Below are 24383 nucleotides of genomic sequence, written 5' to 3' on the forward strand. Positions count from 1 at the left end.
GGCAGAAGTGTAGAGAATGACAATTTTAGTTCATCATGGGCAGAAAAGTCCACAACACTCTTCTTTCTAAGAGATCAGAGGGGAAAAAAAAACCATGAGTGGGGCTGAGGCTCAAGGGCAGAGTGCTATCCTTGAGCAAAAGGAGCTCAGGGACAGGCCTAGGCTCATAGTACAACCCTGGACCTGCCTCACCGCCCCCAAAAAAAGGAGGCAATAACTCCATGTCTCTGTTTATGGATAGATGATGTATGGATGATGGGCATTCAGCAGGTTGTCCATGTCCATCCCCCCAACCCGGGCATGTCCTCGGAGAGTCTTAAGTCTGAGCCAGCAGCTTCAACAAAGCATGCTTCTCTAACATTTAATAACTGAAGCCCTGCGGGCTTTGCCTGGGCTGTGCAACACGTACCTTATGTTCTGGCTGAGATATCCCATCAGGACACCTAGCAGCCAGCCACTGCCTCCAGGGAGACCACAGTTCCTAGGCTGTAGGAGTTGTCAAAGGTTCTGGCTCCATATTCTCTATCCCTCTGTAGGATATTTGAGCATACTCTTCTGGGGCCTGATGGCTCTACCTCATTCACCATTCCTCATTGCCGAGTCACAGGCTGGTCCCAAATCTTGGCAAAGATGAAATAGCCAATGATTTCTGCACCAAAAGGGGTAAGCCAATAAAATCCCACTCTCATAGTTCCTGTCAGAAGTGAGCCTTGGGCTGCGAATGTGGCTTAGTGGTAGAGTGATTACCTTGCATGCATGAAGCCCTCAGTATCACAGAAATAGAAAAAGCCAAAAGTGGCACTGTGGATTAAGTGATAAGAGTGCTAGCCTTGACCAAAAGAAACTCAGGAACATGCCCAGACTCTGAGTTCAAGCCCCAAGACTGGCAAAAAAGTGAGCCTGGTGAGACATATTCTTCTGGTACTCATAGGAGGGCCAAGGTTAGAGGTAAGAGGTAGGGTAGAGGACAGTTGCTGGTGGCTCAGCCCTGTAATCTTAGCTACTCAGGAGGCTGAGATCTGAGGATCACAATTGCAAGCAGGAAAGTCTATATGAGACACTTTTCTCCAATCAAACACCCAAAGAGTCAGAAGTAGAGCTGTGGTTCAAGGAAAAGACCACAAACCTCAAGGAAAAGACCACAAAACCTCAGGGATAGCATCGAGGCCATCAGGGATAGCATCGAGGCCATGAATTCAAACCTCAGGACTGGCACAAACACACACACACACACACACACACACACACACACACACACCAAGCTAGAGCATTTGCCAGTCAGCCTGCACTAGTTCCATATCTAGCAACTCACTATTTTAAAAAAAAGAGGGAGAAGGGAAGGAAAGACTTGCTCCTGGAGGTGATATAACCAGTGCCAAAATTCCACAGGAGTTCTAAGATGTGGAACAAGATAGAGAGCCTCAGGCAGAAGGTACAACATGCACAAAGTTTCCTGAGGTGTAGTGTAGAATAGGTGGTGTGGCTGGAATGAAGGTTCTGTGGCTTCAGACATGTCCAGCAGCACATTCAAGGCTGGGTCAAGGTTTGTACTTGAGGCACAGGGAGGGCAGATGGAGGAGATCCCTGAATGGGGCCCAAGGGGAAGATTAGCTTGGCTTTGCACCATGGACCCCAGCCATTTCCTGTGGCTGGAAGCCTATTTTCACAGCTCCTGATCTTCAGACCTCCTTTGCATGGAGGAGTCAGTGCAAATGCAGGGAAGAACACTTGCTTAAGAAAAACTTCTAGCCCAATGCCAGTGGTGGTTCAACCCCTGCAAATCCTTGCTACTGAAAAGACTGAGATCAGAAGTCCTGGGTCAAAGCCAGCTCAGGGGAGGAAAGTTAGTGAGACTCTTCTTGCCAATGAACTACCAAAATCCAGAAAAGGAGCTGTGGCTCAAGTGGTAGAGTGTCAGCCTTGAGGCAAAAATTAAAGAGACTAGAGTTCAGAATCTAAGTTCAAGCCCCAGAACTGGCACATAAAAAATAAAGAAAAGCTTTCAGGAGTTCTTAATCCACTGTGGTGAAAGTCCAAAACAGTTGGGTGCTGTTGGCTCATACCTATCCTCCTAGCTCCTCAGGAGGCTGAGATCTGAGGATTATGGTTCAAAGTCAGCCCAGGCAGGAAAGTCCAGGAGACTCTGATCTCCAATGAACCACAGGAAAACTGGAAGTGTTATTGTGGCTCAAGTGGTAAGCTGAAGAGTTGAAGGAACAGTGCCCAGGCCCAGAGTTCAAGCCCTATGACCAACACCTGGCCTGCTTGAACCTCACTCTGTGGCTCTAGGCAGAGTAATTTCCAGTGGTCCCCTAAGGGTCTCCCAAGATCTAGGTGTCCTACAATTCTTGAAAGCAGCCTCTTTGGGAGCCTTTACCTACAGAGCGGGCCAAAGTAGCAGAGAAGGGTCTATCCTTGGGGCACAGAGGTCATTGGCCAGGTCATCAGAATGGCATCTGTCATGGGTGCAGTGTGGATCTGAGCAGTGAATCAATATTTCAGACCAGGTTTCTGGTCCAGGAGAGGCAAGAGCTGCAAGATGGCATGGGAGCAAATTTGTCAGGCACACCTTGGGTAGGTGTTGAGTTGGGCTCATGAAAGACTTGTAGGCTCAGAAATCCACAGATGGCTGGCTGCTTCTTGTAGCAGTGGCTATCCCAGGAGTCCTAGGGCTCAGAGCCCTGTTTCTTCACCAATATTCAGCGGCAGATGAAGGGCTGCAATCATGCACTGAGTATAAACGAGCATCCATCATGTTCTTCCCTTGATCCTGTACCCTAGGCATGGATGGAGGTGCAGGTTCCATGCACCAGGCCCCTCAGCCCAAGAAAGAGTTGGGGAGAATTAACTGACGTGTCAAGAGTTTACTATGACTGTGCCTCTGAACTGCCCCCAGTTATAGCTCAGCTCATCATTACCACCTTACTGTGTGTGTGTGTGTGTGTGTGTGTGTGTACATGGGCACATCTGTGTGTGTGTGCATGGGCACATCTTGGTACTAGGGGTTGAACTCAGGATCTGGGCTCTGTCCTTCACTTTTCATTCAAGGCTAGCAACTCTACCACTTGAGCCACAGCTTTGGAAAGGAGAGTCTCACACACTTTAGAAAAGTGAGCTGATGATAAGAAATGTACTCATTATCTTGCCCATGTAATTGTAACTCCTCTGTACAGTATTTTCACACACACACACAAAAATAGATCCTACTGATACTAAAAAAAATGAAAGAAAGAAAGAAAGAAAAGTGAGCTGGGCTGCCTCTGAATGCCAATCCTTAGATCTCAGCCTCCTGAGGAGCTAGGAATATGAGAGCATGAGCTATTAATATTTGCCACACTTTCCTTCTTGGCTAAGACAATGTACCTCTCTCCCAGCCTAGCACCCATCTACAGCTAACCTTCCTCCCCTTCCCACTATTCCTCCAGGCTTCAGAGGAAACGTACCCTCACCTGAGCACATAGAAATAGGATGCTTGGGCTGGGAAGGTGGCTCAGTGGTAGAGTGCTTGCCTTGCATGCCTGAGGCCCTGGGTTCGATTCCTCAGCACCACATAAGCAAAAAGAAAAAGCCGGAAGTGGCGCTGTGGCTCAAGTGGTAGAGCACTAGCCTTGAGCTGAAGAGCTGAGGGACAGTGCCCAGGCCCAGAGTTCAGGCCTCATGACCAGACCCAAAAAAAAAAAAAAGAAATAGGATGCTTGACAGGTTTGAGCTTTATGTTCTCCACACAGTCAAGGGCTGATGGGAGCTGATGTGGAGATCAGAGATCTAGGCCAGGGAAAGTACACAGCTGTTAGAACAGAAGACAGTATAAAGAGACATCCTTGCAGCTGGATGCCAGTGGCTCAAACCTATAATCCTAGCTACTCAAGGCTGACACATGAGGATCAATCAAGATTCAAACTAGCCTGGGTGGGCAGACTCTTAGCTCCAATGAATCACCAAAAATCTGGGAAGCAGAGCTACTGGAGTACAAGTGGTAGAGCACCAACCTTGTGCGAACAAGCTAAAGGATACCACCTAGGCTCTGAGTTCAAGCCCTGGTAAACACACACACACACACACACACACACACAAATACACACACACACAAACATCCTTAGCATGTGCCAGTGGCTCATACCAGCAATCCTAGCTACTCAAGAGGCTGAGCTCTTAAGATGGCAGCTTGAAGCCAGCCCAGGCAGGAAAGTTCGTGAGACTCTTATCTCCACTAAACTACTAAAAAAGATGAAAGGTGAGCTGTGGTTCAAGTGGTAGCATGTTAGATTTGAGCAAAGAAAGCTCGGTGCCTTGGTCCTGAGTTCCAGCTCTAAGATTTTTTTTTAAGACATCTTTTGACCCTCCCCTCCCTGAGGTCATAAATCCAGATTTTGATAATACTAGATTTCCCTTCCACTCCTGCCACTTCCACAGCACCACTACAAGTGGCCTGTTTCTGGCCAGGTCTGGGTTAAGAAGTGACGTGCACAATGGGGGCATACTCAGGTCAAGGCTAATGCCCAAGAACATTGAGGTATTGGCCATACCAGTCTCTCCTCCCCCAATTCCCTGGCCCTGGAATCTAAAGTCTGTGCCTCTGTATTCTGGGCATCCAGACTTCTCTAGAAAGATTGGAGAGACCCAGCTGGGGCTGGAAGATAGACTTGCCTGTGATAAAGTACCTTGACATTTCCTAGACACTAACAGACACTTCCAAGCCACCTTGGCCTCACCTCCAATGTAGACTGGAATCCTCCTAGCTTGGGCGGCCTTCAGTCCACTATCAAGCTGGAGTTGGCCAGAGCCACCGGCAACCCCCTTCCCCCACTCCACTGCCAGCCTGCTGTGAGGGACATGCAGCCAGAGGTCTAGCTGAGGAAAAGGGCAGGACATCCCATGTCTGAGTTCCCACCCAGAGACAGGCAAGACTCTATTGCAGCTGGCCCGGCTGACCCAGAATCCCCTGCAGGCGGCCAAAGATTTGGACAGCTGGACTTGGGCCCCAAAGAAAAGCTTGAACTCAGGTCTCTGGCAATTTAGGACTCATTGTAGACCCAGATCGGAGGCTAAAGGCAAGGTTGGTGTGGAGGAGGGGCACCATCTGAGGTCAGAAAGAGGCAGACAGGCCCCCAGGAAAGGGACAGAGAAAGATGAGGAAAACACATACACACACACACACACACACACACACACACACAAATGTGGCACTACTGTCTCACACCTGTCATCCTAGATACTCAGGAGGCTGAGGTCAAAGCCAGCCAGCACAGAAATGTCTGTGAGGCTCCTATCTCCAATGAACCACAAAATATCCAGAAATGGATCTGTACCTCAAGTGTTAGAACATTAGCTTTGAGCACAGAGGCATAGGAACTTCACCTAGACCCTGAGTTCAAGGCCCAGGTCTTCTACATCCAAACACACAGACACAGACACACACAGACAAAAGACACACCAACACAGACACACACACTGGTAGCCCAAGGCCTCAAAAGTCCCTGTGCACCCTGAATATTCCACCCCAGAGATGATGGCACCACCATCATCAGACCAACTGTAGACAAAACTCAGAGCCTCTCACATGTCTGGAATGGTTCACAACACATCATGGCATTTCTACTGTACACAGTTATGCAGAAAATTCAGCTACCTTTTGTTTGGTTGTAGGTTATTGGTTTGAACTTTGAGCCTGACAGCAGGGCCTCAGCTCTTCAGATGAAGGTGTGCACAATACTACTGGAGCCACAGCACCCCATCCAATTTTCTGGTGGTTCATTGGAGATAAAGTCTCACAGACGTTCCTGCCCAAGCTGGCTTTGAACAGTGATCCTCAGATCTCAGCCTCCTGAGTGGCTAGGATGACAGTTATGAACCACTGGCAGCGCCAGGCTACACCCAACTTTTTTTTTATCTTCAGCTCTTTTCTTTCTTTCTTTTTTTATTGTGAAAATACTGTACAGAGGGGTTACAATTACATGGGCAAGATAAGGAGTACATATCTTATCAAGCATTGTAGCCTCCTCCTTTGTTTCCCCTTCCCATCCCTTCCAGCTTCCCCCTACCCCCCAATCAACCTTCCCCCCCACCAAAGTTGTAAAGTTCGTTTTCGATATGACAACTTGTACTTCTCATTGATGCAAGGGTCAGCCTGTATCCTTATTTAAACGACTTGTTTTTCCCCATCCCCTCCACAAATTATACCATAATTAAATACAGTGAAAGCAGGGGTTGTACTGTGTTGGAGGGACATACAAAGAACAAAGAAATAATCTTATAAATGCATTAGAAACAAATGCATGAAAGAAAAAAACATTTAAATATAAACCTTAAGGTTCATTTTCCTAACATCACCTTACCTAACCTTTTCTGCTTGACTCATATATATACTAAATATTGCAAATAAGGAAAACCATGGGACCTAAGTTTCTGTTGGCTTGGCTTACTTCACTTAATATAATTTTTTCCAAGTCTTTCCATTTCCTAACAAATGGGGCAATGTCATTCTTTCTGATGGAGGCATAGAATTCCATGGTGTATATATACCACATTCTCTTGATCCATTCATCTACTGAGGGGCATCTGGGTTGGTTCCATATCTTGGATATGGTGAATAATGCTGCAATAAACATAGTTGTGCTTGTAGCTTTAGTGTGGTCTTGTTTGTAAACATTTGGGTAAATGCCCAAAAGTGGGATTGCTGGGTCATAGGGAAGCTCTATGTGGAGTCTTTTGAAGAACCTCCATACTACTTTCCAAAGTGGTTGAACAAGTTTTCACTCCCACCAACAATGAAGTAAGGTTCCCTTCTGTCCACATCCCCTCCAGCATCTGTTGTTATTAGAGTTCTTGATTTTTGCCATTCTAACTGGGGTGAGGTACTATCTTAATGTTGTTTTGATTTGCAACCCTACTACTTCACCATCTCTTGCAAGGAAGGAAGGGGTATCTTTCATTCTTGTTTGGTTTTTTGTTTTTTGTTTTGGTTGAGGGGCTTGAACTCAGGGCTTGGGTAATGTTCCTATTGTCTAATTTTCCTCAAGGCCAGTTTTCTACCATTTGAGCCACAGTGCCCCTTCCAGTTAGAGATTGGAGATGAGGCTCTGGAGGGACTTTCCTGCCTAGCTGGGAAATGAGATCCTCTGGATCTCAGCCTCCCAAATGGCCAGGATGACACGTGTGAGATGACAGGTTTGAGCCACCGGCTCATGGCTTAAGGTGTCTGAAGGACTAGACATCTTAAGCGAAAAATGGCAAAAACTCCCATGCTCTTGGATTTGAAAGATTAACATTATGAAAATGGCAATACTTCCCAAGGCTATCTACAAATTCAATGTGATACCTATCAAAATTCAAACCTCATTCTTCAAGGAAATAGAAGAGGCAATCCAAAAATTCATATGGAACAATAAAAGACCCCGAATAGCAAATATGCTCCTCAATGGAAAGAACACTGCTGGAGGAATATCAATACCAAATTTCAAACTCTACTATAAAGCCATAGTAATCAAAAAAGTTTGGTACTGGCACAAGAACAGACCTCGGGATCAATGGAATAGAATTGAAAACCCAGAAATGAACCTAAAGACCTATAGCCATCTAATCTTTGATAAGGGAGCTAAAAAATAGAATGGAAGAAAGACAGCCTCTTCAGTAAATGGTGCTGGCAAAATTGGTTAACTACTTGTAGAAAACTAAAGTTAGATCCTTATATACCATCCTGCACCAGAATCACTCCAAATGGATCAAAGACCTCGGAGTCAAAGCAGACACTCTGAAAACATTACAGGATGGAATAGGAGAAACCCGAGGACTACTTGGTGCAGGCCAAAATGTTCTTAATAGAGACCCAGAAATACAACAAATTGTCGCGACCGCCTCGACCCGCAAGGATGACGCAACAACAGGTTCTTCTCTCAGACGGTTTATTCAGGACCTTGTTTACAGCTTCTTTTCTCCTACTTCTCTCCTGCCCGCTTCTTCCTTCTTCTTCCTGCTTCTCTTGTTTCTCCTTGCTTCTCCTTGCTTCTCCTCCCCATCGGCCCCCCGCGCTCCGGTTATAAGCCTCCTGGATGGCCAATCCTGAAGCGCCACGTGGCATATACCGATAGGACTGCAAACACGGAAGCAAACTAGGAGCCAAGTCACAGCCATATAAGGAGTTGTTTTTTACAGAGAGCACTCGTCACCTGGAAGACGGAAGGCGGAAGCCCGCGCCATCTTAGGTCGCAGCCGCACCACGCGGCCTTGCCATTTTAGCTACAATGTTGCTTTTGCAGCCGTCTTTGGTCGCGGCTCCCGCAGCTCTCTACAACAAATCAAAGAAAGGTTGGAGAAATGGGATTGCATGAAGTTGCAGAGCTTCTGCATGGCAAAGGACATAGCTAGCAAGATCAATAGAAAGCTTACAGATTGGGAGAAGATCTTCACTAGCCATACAATGGACAAGGGTCTCATGTCTAAAATGTACTTGGAACTCAAAAAATTAGATCCACCAACAACAAATCCTCAAAGAAACAACTGCCCAATAAATAAGTGGGCTAAAGACTTAAAGAGAAACTTCTCTAAAGAAGAAAGAAGTATGGCCAATAGACACATGAAGAAATGCTCAAACTCCCTAGCCATAAAAGGAGTACATTTCTTATCAAGCATTGTAGCCTCCTTTGCAGCCACCTTCTTATACCAAGGGAAAACCCAACTCATCAAGACACAAACCAAATGTAACCCTACACTTCAGACTTTGTCACCAGCATCCAAAACCATTCTTCCAGGGATATAGAGCATATAATTGACACTACCATCCCACCCCAGCTCCCATTCACCCACTCCCTGCCTGCAATAGCCATAACCTCTGGAGTTCTTGGTAAGGCACCACCTACCCTGCTTTGGCTTCACACTGGGGCAAACCTGGGGACTTATTAGAAATGTCTGTACTGTGAGGCCAGCATCTGGTCTCACAACCACAGAAGCCCTACTACTTCACCATCTCTTGCAAGCAAGGAAGGGGTGTCTTTCCATCTTGTTTGGTTTTTTTTTTTTTTTTTTGGTTGAGGGGCTTGAACTCAGGGCTTGGGTACTGTTCTTGATGTCTAATTTTCCTCAATGCCATTGCTCTACCACTTGAGCCACAGTGCCACTTCCGGTTGGAGATTGGAGATAAGGCTCTGGAGGGACTTTCCTGCCTGACTGGGAAATGAGAACCTCTGGATCTCAGCCTCCCGAGTGGCCAGGATGACAGGTGTGGGATGACAGGTGTGAGCCACCGGCTCATGGCTTAATGTGTCTAGTCCTTCAGAATTTCCACCTACTCCTCTAGACACTACCACCTAGACACCCCTCTACCTCCTTCAGGGAAAGTAAAGGGAGGCTAGAATCTGGGTGTGGCCATGGGGATTAAAGGGCCCCCTCCACATCACTAACCCCCTCTAAGCTCCCATCTGCCTCCTCCGGTTTGCCTAGTCTTTCCGGGCAGATCAGACCCACTAGGAGTTCTGGGCTTGCCCTATGTCCCCATACCCCACCCAACTGATACCTGAAGACTTCTGGGGCCAGCTGCTCCATGTCCCGGTGGAAGACCTTGGGAGGGTTGCTGATAACCGGTTCCAAGGGTGCCCAGGGCAGAGGGATTGTCCAGCTCCCCTCTGTCAAAGGAGACATAAAGCACGGATGGATTTACTAAGAGCTTCAGGGCATAGCCATCTACCTGTCACCAAGGTCCCTGGGAGAACTGTTTCATGGTGACAGCCCTGGGGCCTGACCTCATGGCCCAGCACTGTCCCTGACTTTCTGTGTCTACAGGGGAGTGCTCTTTCACCTGAGCCACTGTGCCACTTCCATCTTTTTCTGTGTATGCAGGACCTAGGAATCGAACCCATGCTTTCCTGTGTGCTAGGCGAGCCTTCTACCTCTAGGATGCAATCCCAGCCCTGGATCGCTGTTCTTCTGTGACCCCTCGGGCCTGTCTTGGGACAGTCTCGCACATCTATACCAAGTCTCTCACCAGCAGCCCTGGCTGGAAATAAACACGCTCTGCTATGTTGCCCATCATCTGCAGCACCTTTGCTCTCTGTGCTTCCTTCAGATCCTCCTTGTTAAGCAATACCCCCTTTTCAAGTGCTGTCTCCAAGAAGCCTTTTCTAATCACCTTGGAAAAGCTGGAATCTCTCCGCTGTTCGGGCTGCCAGCCTTGTCAGGCTCTGCCCTCCAGCCAGTGTGGGTTGAGAATGCACGAAGTGGAACGCCTGGATTCCACCACCGGATTTGTCAAGGCCCTGATACTCCACCCAGGGGCAGGTGATGTATCACACTCCATGAGAGGGGCCTCGAGGCCTGGGCAATCTGTGGGCAACCAGACAGGGCCATTTCTTTGTGTGGGCTTGAACTGAGGATCTGGGAGCTGTCTCTCTGAGTTTTATTGCACAAGACTGGTGCTCTACCACTTGAGCCACAGCTCCAATTCTGGCTTTTTGGTGGTTCCATGGAGAGAAGAGTCTCTCTGGCTTTCCAGCTTATGGCTGGCTTTGATCTTTGATCCTCAGATCTCTGCCTCCCAAGTCGCCAGGATGTCAGGCTTGACCCTGAGCCAGAGGTGACAGGCACCAAAGGCTTTTTGGTTTCTGTTTGCTTCTGTTTATCTCCTGTGAACTAGCAAGCCCAAGTTAAATTAATCAGTTACAGGGGATCAAATTCCTCTACTAGGTCAGTTAATACAAGGAGATAAAGTGTCTTTGGAAAAGGCTAGACTGAGTTGGCTTAGTGGTGTATATGTTTGTGTGTGTGTGTGTGTGTGTGTGTGTGTGTGTGTGTGTGTGTGTGTGTGAGTCTGTGATGCCTCCTCCTCCCAGCAGGGAGAGCATCCAGGATCCTGACCCCAAGGGAGGTGGATGAGGGAGGGTACCTAAGGTCACATCCAAGGGGATGATCTGAATTCTGTCCTGCAACAGATAAAGCCTGGACAGATAAAGGAGAGAAGGAGAGGATTAGGGGAACATGAAAGGGAGCCCATTACCTTTGGCTACATGTACCAGTGAGAAAACTGAATACATCTTTCTTGGTAGTCAGATGAAAGATGTACACTATTCATTTATTTTATGATTGTGTTAGTCCTAGGGCTTGGATTCAGGGCTTGGGTGTTATCCCTGAGCTTCTTTTGTTAAGGCTGAGGCTCTACCAGATGAGCCACAGCACCACATCTGGCTTTTTTGTGTTTGGGTTTGGGGAGGGAGGTGGTTTATGGGAGATAAGAATCTCCTGGACTTTCCTGCCCGGGCTGCTCTGAGTCACAACCATCAGAACTCAGCCTCCCAAAGAGCCAGGATGATGGGTGGGAGCCATGAGCTCCTGACCACCACCATCTATTTATAATCCCTTAGGCCCAGGGCCAGGCCACCCACCCTAAACCTCCTTGTTGGGAGTAGGAAGCAGACATGAGTGGGTTTGATACTTCAACAGCCTACTTATCTTTGAGCATTGTTCTGGGTCAGTCTGATGGAGGCTTATTCCTTATCCACAGCAAAGATGTGGCTCTGTCACAAGAACAAATGTCCTCCCCGGGAGGTGTCAGGTCTGGGGTCTTTCCTCTGAACCCTGCCCCCTTAACCAAAATGATACTCCCCAGCAAAGGTTAGTACACACAGAGTGTTTTTATTGTCTTATAGCCAGGGTCTTGTCAGATAGGTGGGGGTATAGGTCAGAGGCCCTGGATTGTGCTGGGCAGGGGAACAAGGTGATACCTCATGCACTTTCCTTCAACGATGTAGCAGAGGGATGTGGAGAAGGACTCATGGGATGGACAATGAATAACTGTCATGGTCTAGCCAGGGCACAGAGGGGCTTACCTCATGAAGCTGCTTCAACAGGCTGAGCAAAACAGCTCCTGACCCACAGCCCACCTCCAGAATGAGAGGGCTACCATGGGTTCCAGCCACATGGGGATGCTGGGTCACCTCCTCCAGGACTCATTCAACCAATTCCTGAGAGAGAGAAAGAGAGAGGGAGAGAGAGAGAGAGGGAGAGAGAGACAGAGAGGAAGAGAGAGAGAGACAGAGGTCCAGAATTACACTTCAGCCTGGTGCCGGTGGCTCAGAACCATAATCCTACCTACACAGGAGGATGAGATATGAAGATCTTGGTTCATTGCTGGCTCGGGAGGAATGTCTGTGAGACTCTTATCCTCAAAGAACTAACAGAAAAATGGAAGTGATGCTGTGGCACAGGAGGTAGAGTACTAGTCTTGATCTGAGGAGCTCAGAGATAGCATCCAGGCTGAGAATTCAATCCCCACAAATGACAACAAGTGGACTTCCCACCACAAGAAGTGGACTGAATAACACCCACTGTCCTAGGAAGCATGGCAAAGAAATCAGGCCAAGATTCCTGTAAGCTGGAGGTCATGAGCAGGTCACCTGGCTTCTCCATGACTCATTTTTCCCAGCTGGAAAAATGAATAGAGTGAAGGATCCCTTCCTCATGGGGACAGGGTAATGATGAAAGACAGCCATGTTTTGTTTCATAATTCCACACCTGTTGCATGATTAATAACAGACCCCATCTGAGCCCTTTCCCGGCAACTTCCTGTCATATGCTCACAGAATTGTTGAGAACTGTATCTGACACCTGCTCCCTCTGTTCCTGGCCCTGCTCCAGAGATCCCTCTGTATTAGTCCCTTATTTACTCACAACTGTCCCATGAGGAGACTGAGGTCCAATGGTTGACATCCAACCCAGAGCTTCACCTGTGGTCAAGAATTGGCTGCGGTGAACTAAGAGTCTGGGACAATCCATCTAAAATTATGACTGAGCAGGGCAATAAATATCTATCCCCCACACCCACACACACACAGAAACACACCTCCACCGTCCTTTGCAGGCAAAGATGTTTTACTTTCTTTCTTTTTGTTGGTTGTGGGGCTTGAACTCTGGGCTTTGGTGCTATCCCTGAGCTCTTCAGCTCAAGTCCAGCACAGTACTTCTTGAGCCACAGCACCACTTCCGGTTTTCTGGTGGTTTATTGGAGAGAAGAGTCTGAGGGTCTTTCCTGCCCAAGCAGGCTTTCACCCGTGATCCTACAATTCAGCTCCTGATTACTTAGGATGACAGCCATGAGCCACTGGCACCCGGCCAAAGATGCTTTTCTATGCCTGTCATCCTATCCCCTCAGGAGACTGAGATCTGAGGACTGCAGTCGGATGCCACCCTTGGCAGCAAAGTCATTCAGAACTCTTATCTCCAATTAAACACCCAAAAACCTTGCAAGTGTAGCTGTGGCTCAAATGGTAGAGTGCTAGCTTTGAGCATGAAACAAGGGATGGGACCCAGACCCTAGTTTTAAGCTTTTTCTAGCATAGACACACCCAAGTAAAGGAAACAGGTGAGCACACGGGAGCTCAAAGCTCACACATAATACTCATGATTCACAGAATAGACCCCATCCTGCTCTGATTCTCTAGTCCTAGATCATGACAGGCTGAGATGGGTCTGACCATGAACCAAATCAGGACATTCAAGTACAATCTCATACTGAGGATCCCATGACCTCATCAAGGACTCAAGATCTCTCACTGTCCTGCCTTGACACTGAGCAGTCAGGTGAGATCTAGTTATCTAAACAAAGGATATAGGAATGAATTAATTTCTCAGCCAAGGGATGCAGACTGGAGGGCTCCAAGTCCCTCTCTCTCAGGGAGGAGGAGAGGGTTGATCCATCTCCTGAATGTTCCTGGGTTGTGAGTATCTTCAAAGAAACAACCCTGCTCCCAGCCTAGTGCCTCCTGTTTTCCCACTAGCCTCGACTTTCAGTCGGCCCCTCCCACATCTGCTATCTAGACTAAAGGCTGAGCCAGCAAAGAGACCCACCTCTACCTCTGAGGATGGTAGTCATGGGGCCCTAGATTCCCCTAGAGGAAGTCTGGGGGCAGTACGGGTCTGACTCTAGCCCTCATTCCCTTGGGTGTCCTGTTCCAGTGGCACACTTACCTCTGTCTCCAGTCGAGGAATGAACACTGGGGCTGTCACCTTCAGATTGAGCCAGAAAAAGTCCCAGTCCCCAAGGATGTACTGCACAGGCATCCTGCAGTGGATGACAGACAGGTTGTCAACAGTGAACCCAGAGTGCCAGGACTTTTAATAGCCATGTGGCTGGGTTGAAGGCTCTATCACTGATCGTCTAGGTTTTCAGTTGAGGTCATGGCTCCAATGGCCTGATACACTGGATCTGGGATTGTCCTCCCTCTTCATCTTCCTCCTTATCCCTTCCCACCTCTGTCTTGCCACTCCCTCACCCTACACCTCCCTAGCCCTTGGACAGTTTCTTCTTATCTGACCAGAAAATAAACTCGGTGAGCCAGGAGAGATTGAAACTCTGTGACCCACTCTGAGCCCTAGGGTCTACCCGAGGCTGTTTCCCTCTGCAGTCAGCAAACACTCAGATTTTGATGTCATGAGTTGCTGATGTCATGAATAGGTCAGTGCCTTGGTCCTACACACTAGAATTATGCTCTGAAACTGTCCCCTCAGAGATTGTGAATGGTTGGCTCCATTGATCCAGAGACTCAAAAAAAGGCTTGCATGCTCCCTTCTTCCTTCCTTTCCTCCTTTTCTCCCTCCATCCTTCCTTCCTCTTTTCCTCTTTCCTTTCTTTGTGTCACTCCTGGGCATGAACTCAGAGCCTGGGTGCTGTTCCTGAGCCTTTTATTTTTGTTGGCCGTGGGGCTTGAACTCTGGGCCTGGGCGCTGTCCCTCAGCTCTTCAGCTCAAGGCAAGCACTCTACCATTTGAGCTACAGTGCCACTTCCGGTTTTCTGGTGGTTTATTGGAGATAGGAGTCTCACGGTCTCTCCTGCCCGGGCTGGCTTTGAACCGTGATTCTCAGATCTCAGCCTCCTGAGTAGCTAGGATTACAGGTGTGAGCCACCAGCGCCCGGCTCCCTGAGCCTTTTTACTCAAGGCCAACAATCTACAGCTTGAACTACTCATCCACATCTGGCATTTTCTTTTTGGTAGTCAGTTGGACATAAGAGTCTTACAGGCTTTTCTGCCTGTGCCTTAAGCCTCAATCCTCCTATCTCAGCCTCCTAAGTAGCTAGGATGACAAGTGTGAGGCACCAGCATCCAGCTCAAACCAAGATTTTGTCCTGTGCTGTGGAACCAGCACTGGAACCTTTCATCATGTATGACCCCCACCCCCACCCCCCAGGATCTGCCACACACTGTAAGGTTTTGTTAGATAAAGAGATGAGCATCTGTCTATGACAATACTACAGAAAAGTCCCATCCAACTCAGGTAAGCATCCTGGGTGGGGGTAAAACCTGATGTAGCTCTCCACAGTTCTCCCTCCTCCCTCTTCCCACCCTCCTGGTACCACTGCACTTAACTGTTTTGGTTCCAAGGGTGTGAGCCATGATGTACTCACTGTATTCTGGGGTCTCTGGGATGCCTATCTTCTCAAGGATCTCTGTCCAGCCACTGAGCAGCTGAATGGCACTCAATTCCCCACTCAGCTGTGAACAAGGTTGTCGTGAGGTGAAAGCCTCTGCACTCCCTAGGGCCAGACAGGATGGTCCACCATATCCAGCCCCCAAGTTTCATGTTGCAGAAAAGGATCCCTGAGGCATCCTGGGTCTCTGAATCTCCCAGAGTCCAGTACAGGTCCTGGGAATTGTCTCTGCTCACAGCAATCAGGCTGCAGATGGCAAGGTCACAACCTCTGTTCCCCACAACATCCTCAACTGTAGTGATCACCCTAGAGAGAGCCGGAGGAGAATCGGCATCTGCCGGAGAAAAGCAGTCAAGGCAAGACGTTCATAGCAGGAGACCATTTGGATCAGGAACTCTGCTTGTGCTGCTTGAATGTCATTGTTTGGTGGCTGAAATGGTCCATCTCATTTGACCCAGAAATCCAAGCATTAGTAGAAATTGCCAGCTTCAAGGAAAAAACCCTGGAAAAGCTGGAATTTCAATTTGTCCTAATCAAACTTAAAGGGTTCCAAAGTCAGTGGTCCCCTTTTCCTTCCAGACAGCCTACAGCAGGTTACAGAAAATGGCATTCAGAGAGCCCTAGCTAACTGCCATGTCCTGATCCCAAGTAGGCTCCAGCAGGGGGAACACACTTGCCTACCATTACCCAGCTGGAAACAGCCCAGGAGGGACACAGATTGGAGTCTGTAGGACTCCAGGGAGGACTACCCACCAGTGCACTGCCCCCAGAGGGAATCCACACCACAATTGGGGGCCCGGAGCCCCATGCCCAGATGCCCACTTACACAGTCAATACCCTGAGTAAGATTCCCCTCTCATCCTCAGTCGTGGTGAACCATCTGCTATGTCACACAGTTTGTCACTTCCCAGACCCTCCTAGACCCTCCTAGATTCACAGCCCCTGCCCTACTACCTCCCATCTCATTCCCTATTTATGTTTGGCAGACTCATTCCCAACCTTGAATTAGCTCCAACTATACACACCAGAGCAGACTGGCTGGCTGGAGGAGTGCGGCTGTGGTCACAATAGCCTCATGAGCCTTCTGGCTGAAGACAGAAGAGCAGGTGTCCACTCTGGTCTGCGGTTCACACAGGCCTCCTAGGGGAGACCCAACCAGGTCCTGCAGCTACTGTGGGCTGCAGGAAAGGGGAAAAAAGAGGTGGAAAGGAGCATCTACTGAAACCTTCTCTAAAGGATCCATGAAACGGTGAAAGAGAAAACAAAATTATGGCTGGGCTCATACTGGGCATTAATTGAAAAAGAATAACAAATACACACATGCACACAAATAAAATGCTTTTGCTCTTTTTAGACACGGTGACTGTACAATGAGAAAGATGATCTCTCTCTCTCTCTCTCTCTCTCTCTCACACACACACACACACACACACACATACACACACACACACACACACACAGATTCAGAGCAGTGTCTCTCCTGAGTTTGTTGGTTTCTCATCTGGGCAATGTACTAGCTAGAGCACAGGGGTTCTCTAGTCAGAACCAGGGGATCTAACCCAAGGTGAACAATGCTCTAATAATGCAGAACCACCCTGACTCTCCCTTTCTCCAGGGCCAGACCCTTCCCATTGGGAACAACCAGCCTTGACTCCCCATTCACCAAAACCCTAGGCCAGGACGCTGGGTGAAGGAGTCCCAAGACATGTGGCTCCTCAGAGCCTGGACAGAAAACAAAGCAGGGGGTCATGGTGCCTCCAGAGAGGTGTCTGACCTAGGGTGGGGGCATTGTTGGAGATTTTGATGAGGTCCTAAAGGCTATATACATGGATGGACTCCCTACTTCCAGCCTACATACTTCTGGACGACTTGGCAGATTCTTGGGGAGGACAAGGGGACCAGATGGACTGGGAGCACTAGCAGAAGCTGGCAGAGCTGGGAAATGTGATCACCCAGTCAGAACAGTTGACAGCTGGGGTTGGGGGTACAGGCCGGTTGTATGTGTGTCAGAGGGTGTGTGTTTTTCTCCCAAATATCCACTTTCTATGTGACCCCAGTGCCCTCACCTCTCTAGTGGGCTCTTCTGGGAATGTCCTCAGGTGAAAGGGTGACTGAGCACAGAAGACAAGGGCTCACACAACAACGGTGTCTAATTTATGCATCCAACACCCCTTTCCCCAGCAAAAGGGAAAGGAACCGAGAAGGCAGGTGTGGAGGTGCAGCTCCCCACCTCTGACTAAAGCCACCAGGTTCCCACCAGGGAGAGGAATGGTGCAGATGCACAGCTGTGTGGCTCCCACTGCTTCAGGCCAGGGGCTCTGTGGTGCTCCCACCTCCCCATCCCTGCAGCTCCCCTTTTCCTGGAACACTGGCCACTAGGGATGAGGGTGGGATCCCCGGGTGGACCTTCCACCCCTGGGGTGCATTTGTGGCAGAGCCAATACAGATTGTGGGGCATGGGGGAGGCACAGGCAGGAAGGGAGGGGGAGGCAAGAGGCAAGGGTCCGGGTCCGCGAGGGTGGGGAGGAAGGGTAGAGTGGGGGACAGAGTTTACAGGGGGGTTGTGGGGTGCAGGAACGAAGGTTGGCCACCCATGTGTGCTGCTGGGAGAAGCTGTAGGCTGCTACTCCGGGTGTGCGCCAGGAGTCTGAGGACTGAGGGCCTGTACCAAGTCATGGCCACAAGCAGGCCAGGGGTGCAACAGCTCTGCCAGGTAACTGCTAGAGGCTCCGCGGGTCCGAGCCAGCACCGCCATGTTTGAAACGCAGCACGGGCGCATGGTGGAGCTGCGCACAGCCTCTGCTCCTCCTCAGCCACCACCGCAGCCTCAGTGGTCTCCTCACCTGTGGCCACCGCTGCCTCAGCAGCCACTGCCTCTTCCGTGCTCCTTGTACCGGGACCTCAGACTCAGGGACACCATGGCTGGGCACCTCCGAGGGGCTGCATGTGGCGATGTGCCTGCTGTGTAGGCTCCGCATGCTCTGCGCTCCAGGTCAGGACCCACACTTTGATCGGATCAGCCGCCAGCCACTGAAGCTGTTTGCAGGGGTGCTAGTACTCATGCTCGCTCTTCTCCCAGCTCTCTCTCGGCCCCACAATCCTTTCTTGGGCTACCCGCCACTGCTACACACACACCCCTGCCCCCTTGGGCTCCTGGCCATTGCTGCCACCAAAGTATGCCCCTAGGTCCTGCCCCCTCCTCCCTAGGGCTCCACCCCACACCCCTGGCCACAATTGCAGCCCTGACTGGGCCCTGAGGCTTCTAGACCATGGCAATTGCAGCCTTACCTCAGCTCAGCACTATCCCCCACCTCCAGTACCGGCCCAGAGGATTGAATCTCCCCTTAGCCCCACCAATGGAGGAGACTCTCCTCCATCACCCTCCACTCTACACACCAAGCAGGTGCATGGTGACACTGGTATGTGTATGTTTGTGTTTGTGTGTCTGTGTGTGTGTGTGAGTGTTGAGGATTACCACCTCTCAAGGACTCAGAACATAGCACCCTTTGGGATGAATCAGCACACAGCACACTTCCAAAATCAGCACAAAGCTCCCTGTGTAAATGACTCAGCACACAGCTCCCTTTGAAGGACTCAGCATGTAGCATGGTGGGTAGAGTACTCAGAACACAGCACCCTTTGAAGGAGGGAGTCTATAGCCCACAGTGTAAAGGACTCAGTGCATGGCATGCTTTGAAACACTCAGCACATAGCACTCTTTCCCAGGGACTCATCACACTCTGTGTTGAAGCACGCTGTGTAAAACACCCAGTGCATAGCTTCCTTCGATAAACTCAGCACACAGAACAATTTTGATGGACTCAGCACATACCACACTGTGGAAGCACTCAGCACACAGCACCATTTGAAGGACAGTACAGAGCACCCTATGGAAAGGACTTGGCACACAGCATTCAAAAAACACCTCACCCCTCTCTTCTCAAGGGCTCACACATAGCAGGACCCTTTAGGATGCATTAGCACACCATACCTTTTGAAGGACTCAGCATACAATAAGTTGTGTAATGGACTCAGCACAAAGCCCCCTTTAAAAAACCCAGGATGGCCCACTCTTCTCAGGGACTCAGCACATAGCACCCTTTGGGATGACTCAGCAAACAGCACCTTTTTGAGGACTCAGCACATAACTCCCATGAGGGAAGGACCCAGTAAATAGCACCCTGTGAAGGACTCAGCACATAGCTGTGTGTCACAAGTTCAGCTGTCATTAGAATTAGGGTGCTTTCTTCAGTATCACCATTCTTCAGAAACACTTCACAAATCCTACTAGTTCACATTTAGAAAACCTGTGTTTTATGGGGGAAGTCAGCTGGGGGTCTTGAACTCAAAGCTTGGGGGCCCTGTCCCTGAGCTCTTTGGTTCAATGCTAGAACTCTACCACATGGAGGCACAGCTCCAATTTTGTTTTTTTGGGTTGTTCTTTAACAGGTCTTATGGTGATAAGTAAGGCCAAGTTGGGGTATCTGTGGGCAAAGGCTCTTAACTCAGCCTGGAGCTGACCTCTCCCTTCCCTGTGTCCCTGGAAAGCTGGGCCTCCTGGAGCTCTCTTGGCGTAGGGTGGAACAGACCTGCTCTGGCATCAGCAATCAGGGTGAGCAAAAGTCAGCTTTTCCCTAGTAACTTGCCTAAATTGAACTCTAGAGGATAATGGCATGGGACCGCATGTTCCACATGTGGCCACCAGAGGGCAGGAGTGGCCCACCATAGGGATTGTACTTGTGAGTTGTGTTTACTCTTGTTTCCCTGGGGTCCCATTCATGATTCAAAGCCACCCTGGACAGGAAAGTCCTTGAGACTCTTTGTACCTACAATTAACCATCGAAAAGCAAGTGAGGCTGTGACTCAAGTGTCACAGCACTAGTTTTGAGCAAGAAAACTCAGGGATAGAGGCTAGTTCCTGAGTTCACATACACACACACACACACACACAAACACAAACACACACACCACATGCATGCAAAATCAGAGATTTCTACACTGCAGTCTTTGGGTATTCTCTACTTTTTCCTTCACTAAGCCTGGTGGCTGATGGCCCAGGTGTTTGGTGCATACAACATCACCTGGCATCTTCAATTTTGGAGGAATAGAATGGCTAGTAGGTCAACCTTCCCCCATCCCAGCTCCTTGATGGGGTCATGGTCTATCCAGGCCCTTTGGAGCTTCTTTACAGACTCACCAAGATTCCTTCAAGAGGTGGCTCATGCCTGTCATCCTAACTACTCAGGAAGCTGAGATCTGGAGGATCACGGTGCCAAGCCAGTCTGGGCAGGACAGTGTATGAGAGTCTTATCGATGAACCATCAGAAAACAAAAGTGGCATTGTGGCTCAAGTGGTAGAGTGCCAACCTTGAGAAAAAGAGCTCAGGGACAGCGCTCACGGCCAACAACAACACGGAGAGGCATTTCATGTTGTCTTTGGGATTGGCATGGGCCAAATATAATTGGAATTAATTATAATTGGAACTAATCAAGTTCTCCAAGACAAAGCAGTACCTCCTTTAGTCCTGTGCTCCTCCATCTTGTCTCACCCCCTGGCCTTGTCCATGCTTTGGGTCAGCATGGATCTGGCTGGACGGGAGGGCTCCAAGGAAGATCCCAGAGCAATCACCCCACATCCTTCTGCCCTGCTCACCATGCTGCTTGTGCTCTTTGCCATAGACCTTCTTCCTGGGATCCATTCATGAGGACATCACCACCAACATAGTGGTGAATGGTGGGTCTGGCCTAACTAGGGGCAGTCAGAGGTAGAAGTAGGTCTGCGACTAGGAGCTTCCACTTTGGGTGTGGGCTGAGGTTTGGGCTGACCCTTATTTCATCCTGAGCCTTGCAGTGGTGGGGAGACAGTGTAGACTTCACATTGAGTCAGGTAAGATCACAATCTGGAGGACCACTTGTGTGGGGAAGGATGTGGGACTCAGGGGGCCACCGTTGTTGGTACTCTCTTGGGACTCCCCTCTCCCTCTCTCATCCCTTAATGGTAGAAGAGAAACTTCAACTCAGGATCTGGGAAGAGGGGGCGGGGGAATATTTTGGGAGGAACCAGACTTGTGCTTCATATTCATCCTAGCCCCTACTTCCTATTTATCTGAGGAATGGCCATACGGGTTGGGAGGGGGAAAAAATCATCCTACCTGAGAATGTGCCTCAGTGGTAGAGTGTTCGCCTAGCATGCCTGAAACCCTGGGTTCTATTCCACAGAAAAAGCTGGAAGGGGAGGTGGGGACAGCCTTGATCAAAAAGAGCTAAAGGACAGTGGCCAGGCCCTGAGTTCAAGCCCCAGGGCTGGAAGAACAAATCTGTGTTTTAGGCTTTTTGTTGTTGTTGTTGTTTGCTTGAAAACAATTTATTCTTTGTGATAAGCAAAACGTAGGCCTCTTTCCTGGCCACCAATGGGCCATTAGATATCCCTTGAGTTTGGGCCAACTCCCTTCAGCCTCTGCCCTACCCTACCCCCAGTTTAAGCTTCACATTGCCCGGCAGATGGAGGCCTGAGAGAAAGCCACTTGGTCACCTACTTCTGGAGGCTGCCAACGCTTTTGAGAGTCAGTATGTCACATAGAGAGTCATCATCCGCATCAATCTACAGGAGAAAGTGAGAGAGCACTCCTCCCCTGAGCCTGGGAGCTGTGGGCGGATCTGGATGTGGGGCATCTGGGGCAGGACATACTCCTTGAAGGAGTCCACTACGGGGTCAGGAACCCTGACCTCTCCTCTGGCAGTCTCCATGCTGTCTTCAAGTTGCTTCTGAAGCAGTGTTGGGGAGGAGGGTGGGAGGCTCAGCCTGTGCTGGCATCTGGAGACTGCTGTCTTTGCCTTCCCTGGCGAGGAGTGACAGCAGCTCCGCAATACGCTCCTCTTCTCGATCTTCTCATGAGACAGCCAGTGCATGCACTGGGCTTTCTCCCAACACAGCTCATTCAGGACCAACATCTGCTCTATACACACCATGAGGGACTCCTTGGTAGTTTGGATGTGTGCTGACAGCTGGCTGCATCAATAGTGGAGCTCACCTGCTGGACTCTGGAAGTCCACCTCATCAGGCAGGTCATGGACGAAGCAGATTTTCTTCTCAGATGCTCATGACCAATTTCCCAATCCCATGCATGCTGTGGTGGCAGCTCATGGGGTTGAGGGCCTGTGGCTCCAGCTCAGTCTGGCACTGAGCTGCTGGGTTGGCCAGGGGGTGCCTGCAGCTGGCCTACCATTCTTGTGTCAGGAGTGTCCCCCTGTGGATCTCACCGTCCAAGAGCACTCTCAGAGCCATGTCAGTCTTGGTCTGGGGGACATCTCCATCCTCTGTGATCATCACATGCGGGGGGGAATTCACCTCCTTACATTTTGCTTCTCCAGGGCTCATGCCTTCCCCTTCCCAGGGTAAGCCAGGAAGCTCAGCTGGGCCTGCAGGCACTCCTCCTGTGATCTGGTGGCTTCCAGGCACTTGAGAGTGTCCTGCCACTTCGGGGACATCACCTGGTCCCTCCAGTTTGTTGAGCCCTTCACTTGCTTCAGCTGCTCCAGCAGCTGGGTCTGCCTCTCTAAGTGCTGCTGCAGGGCCTCCTTCTCAGAGCACAGCCGCTCATTGGGGGAGATGTGCCATTCACAGGAGGCTCTGAACTCCTGCACTGGCCCAGGGACTGCTCCTGCTGCTCCTGAGCTGCTTGGCTCTCTCTCTCAGCCACCACTATCCATTTCTCTATCTTCTTCTCTGAGCAGTCCTACTGTTCCCACACATGTTTCTTCATCTGCTGCTCTGAGTCCAGGATGCTGGCGAGCTCCTACTTCTCACTGCTCACCCTGTGGAGAGCATCCCACAGCAGGGCCAGCTTTTCCTCCGGTTGTCCATCCTACACACATGATCATCGTGGGGTCTCAGGATCTCCTGCTGATCCTAGGCTTTCTCCTCCAGTCTCTGCAGTTGCTCGTGGTGCTCCACGTTCTGAAGACGGAGACTGGTTTTCCTGGACCTGGATGTGAAGTTGTTCCTCCAGGTTTTTGAACTCCATCTTCAGTACCTCATGCCCTCCAGTGCTTGTTGGAACTTGCATATTCTCTTCTTCATGTTGCTCCCCTGTATCTACAGCACTTCCACCTTCTCCTGCAACTCTGTGTTCACTTGCTCCAGGTCATCAAAGTTTCTGGTCTTTTCCTCGAGCTGAAGTGTCACATCATTCAGCTGTTTGAAAAACATTTTGGTCTCCTTTGCAGCAGTAACTGCAGAAGCCGCTATCTTCAGCCCTGCCACACGCCACTCTGTAGCATGCAGGCAGCTGGTGAGAGCTTTGTGCTCCCTTTCTCTGTCATCAGTGGCCTGCTGCACTTGGGCCAGTGCTCATTATAAATCGCTTTGTGCTGAAGCCAACCACTGTATGGGTCCCTTGTGGATCTCTACCTCCATTTTTGGTGCTGCATACTATCTTCTCCCTCTCTTACTCCCATTGACCCTGCATGTCTGTCTTTCCCTGCTTCAGTGGTTGGATCTTGGCAATGAGTGCTTGGTTTCTTCTTTTCTGTGGTCCATGGTGGGCACCACATGCGGGTAGCACCTCTGTGGATCCTTGGTGGTATTGGGACCTTAACAATCTGGACCCTGGTGGCTGTGACTGTGTCCAAAAGCAAGATAGGCCCATGGTTGGCATCACTTTTGGCCGGACTCTCCATTCAATCCGCCTCCCCAGAGATGTTTGTCTTGGGGATCCGTCCCTTTTTCGTGTTCTTTGTTTTCTTGAAAGTTTCAGATCTCTCGGGAGGATACTACTGGTGGTCTTGCAGCAGTTTCTTGCCCAGAGTTCTCTCATTGATTCTTATTGTTTCAGACATCTGAGCAATGTGACAGAAAAGTTGGGCTGGCCACATTCCCACGCTCTAGGAAATCCTCTATTCTCCCACTCACCGACTAGGACATCATTTCCTACTCTACCTCAAAGTCACCTGGAGTCTCTTGCTCACCACTCA

The 24383-nt window shown here is 49.7% G+C and overlaps 1 pseudogene; it reads right to left on the reverse strand.

Annotated features, from left to right (window-relative positions):
- The window catches only part of LOC106002788, a 105712-nt pseudogene extending 87547 nt beyond the window's left edge, over nt 1–18165 (reverse strand).
- Nucleotides 18166–24383: the final 6218 nt, after the last annotated feature.

This window comes from Dipodomys ordii, unplaced genomic scaffold (assembly GCF_000151885.1).
Source record: "Dipodomys ordii isolate 6190 unplaced genomic scaffold, Dord_2.0 Scaffold1000001380, whole genome shotgun sequence".
NCBI lineage: Eukaryota > Metazoa > Chordata > Mammalia > Rodentia > Heteromyidae > Dipodomys > Dipodomys ordii.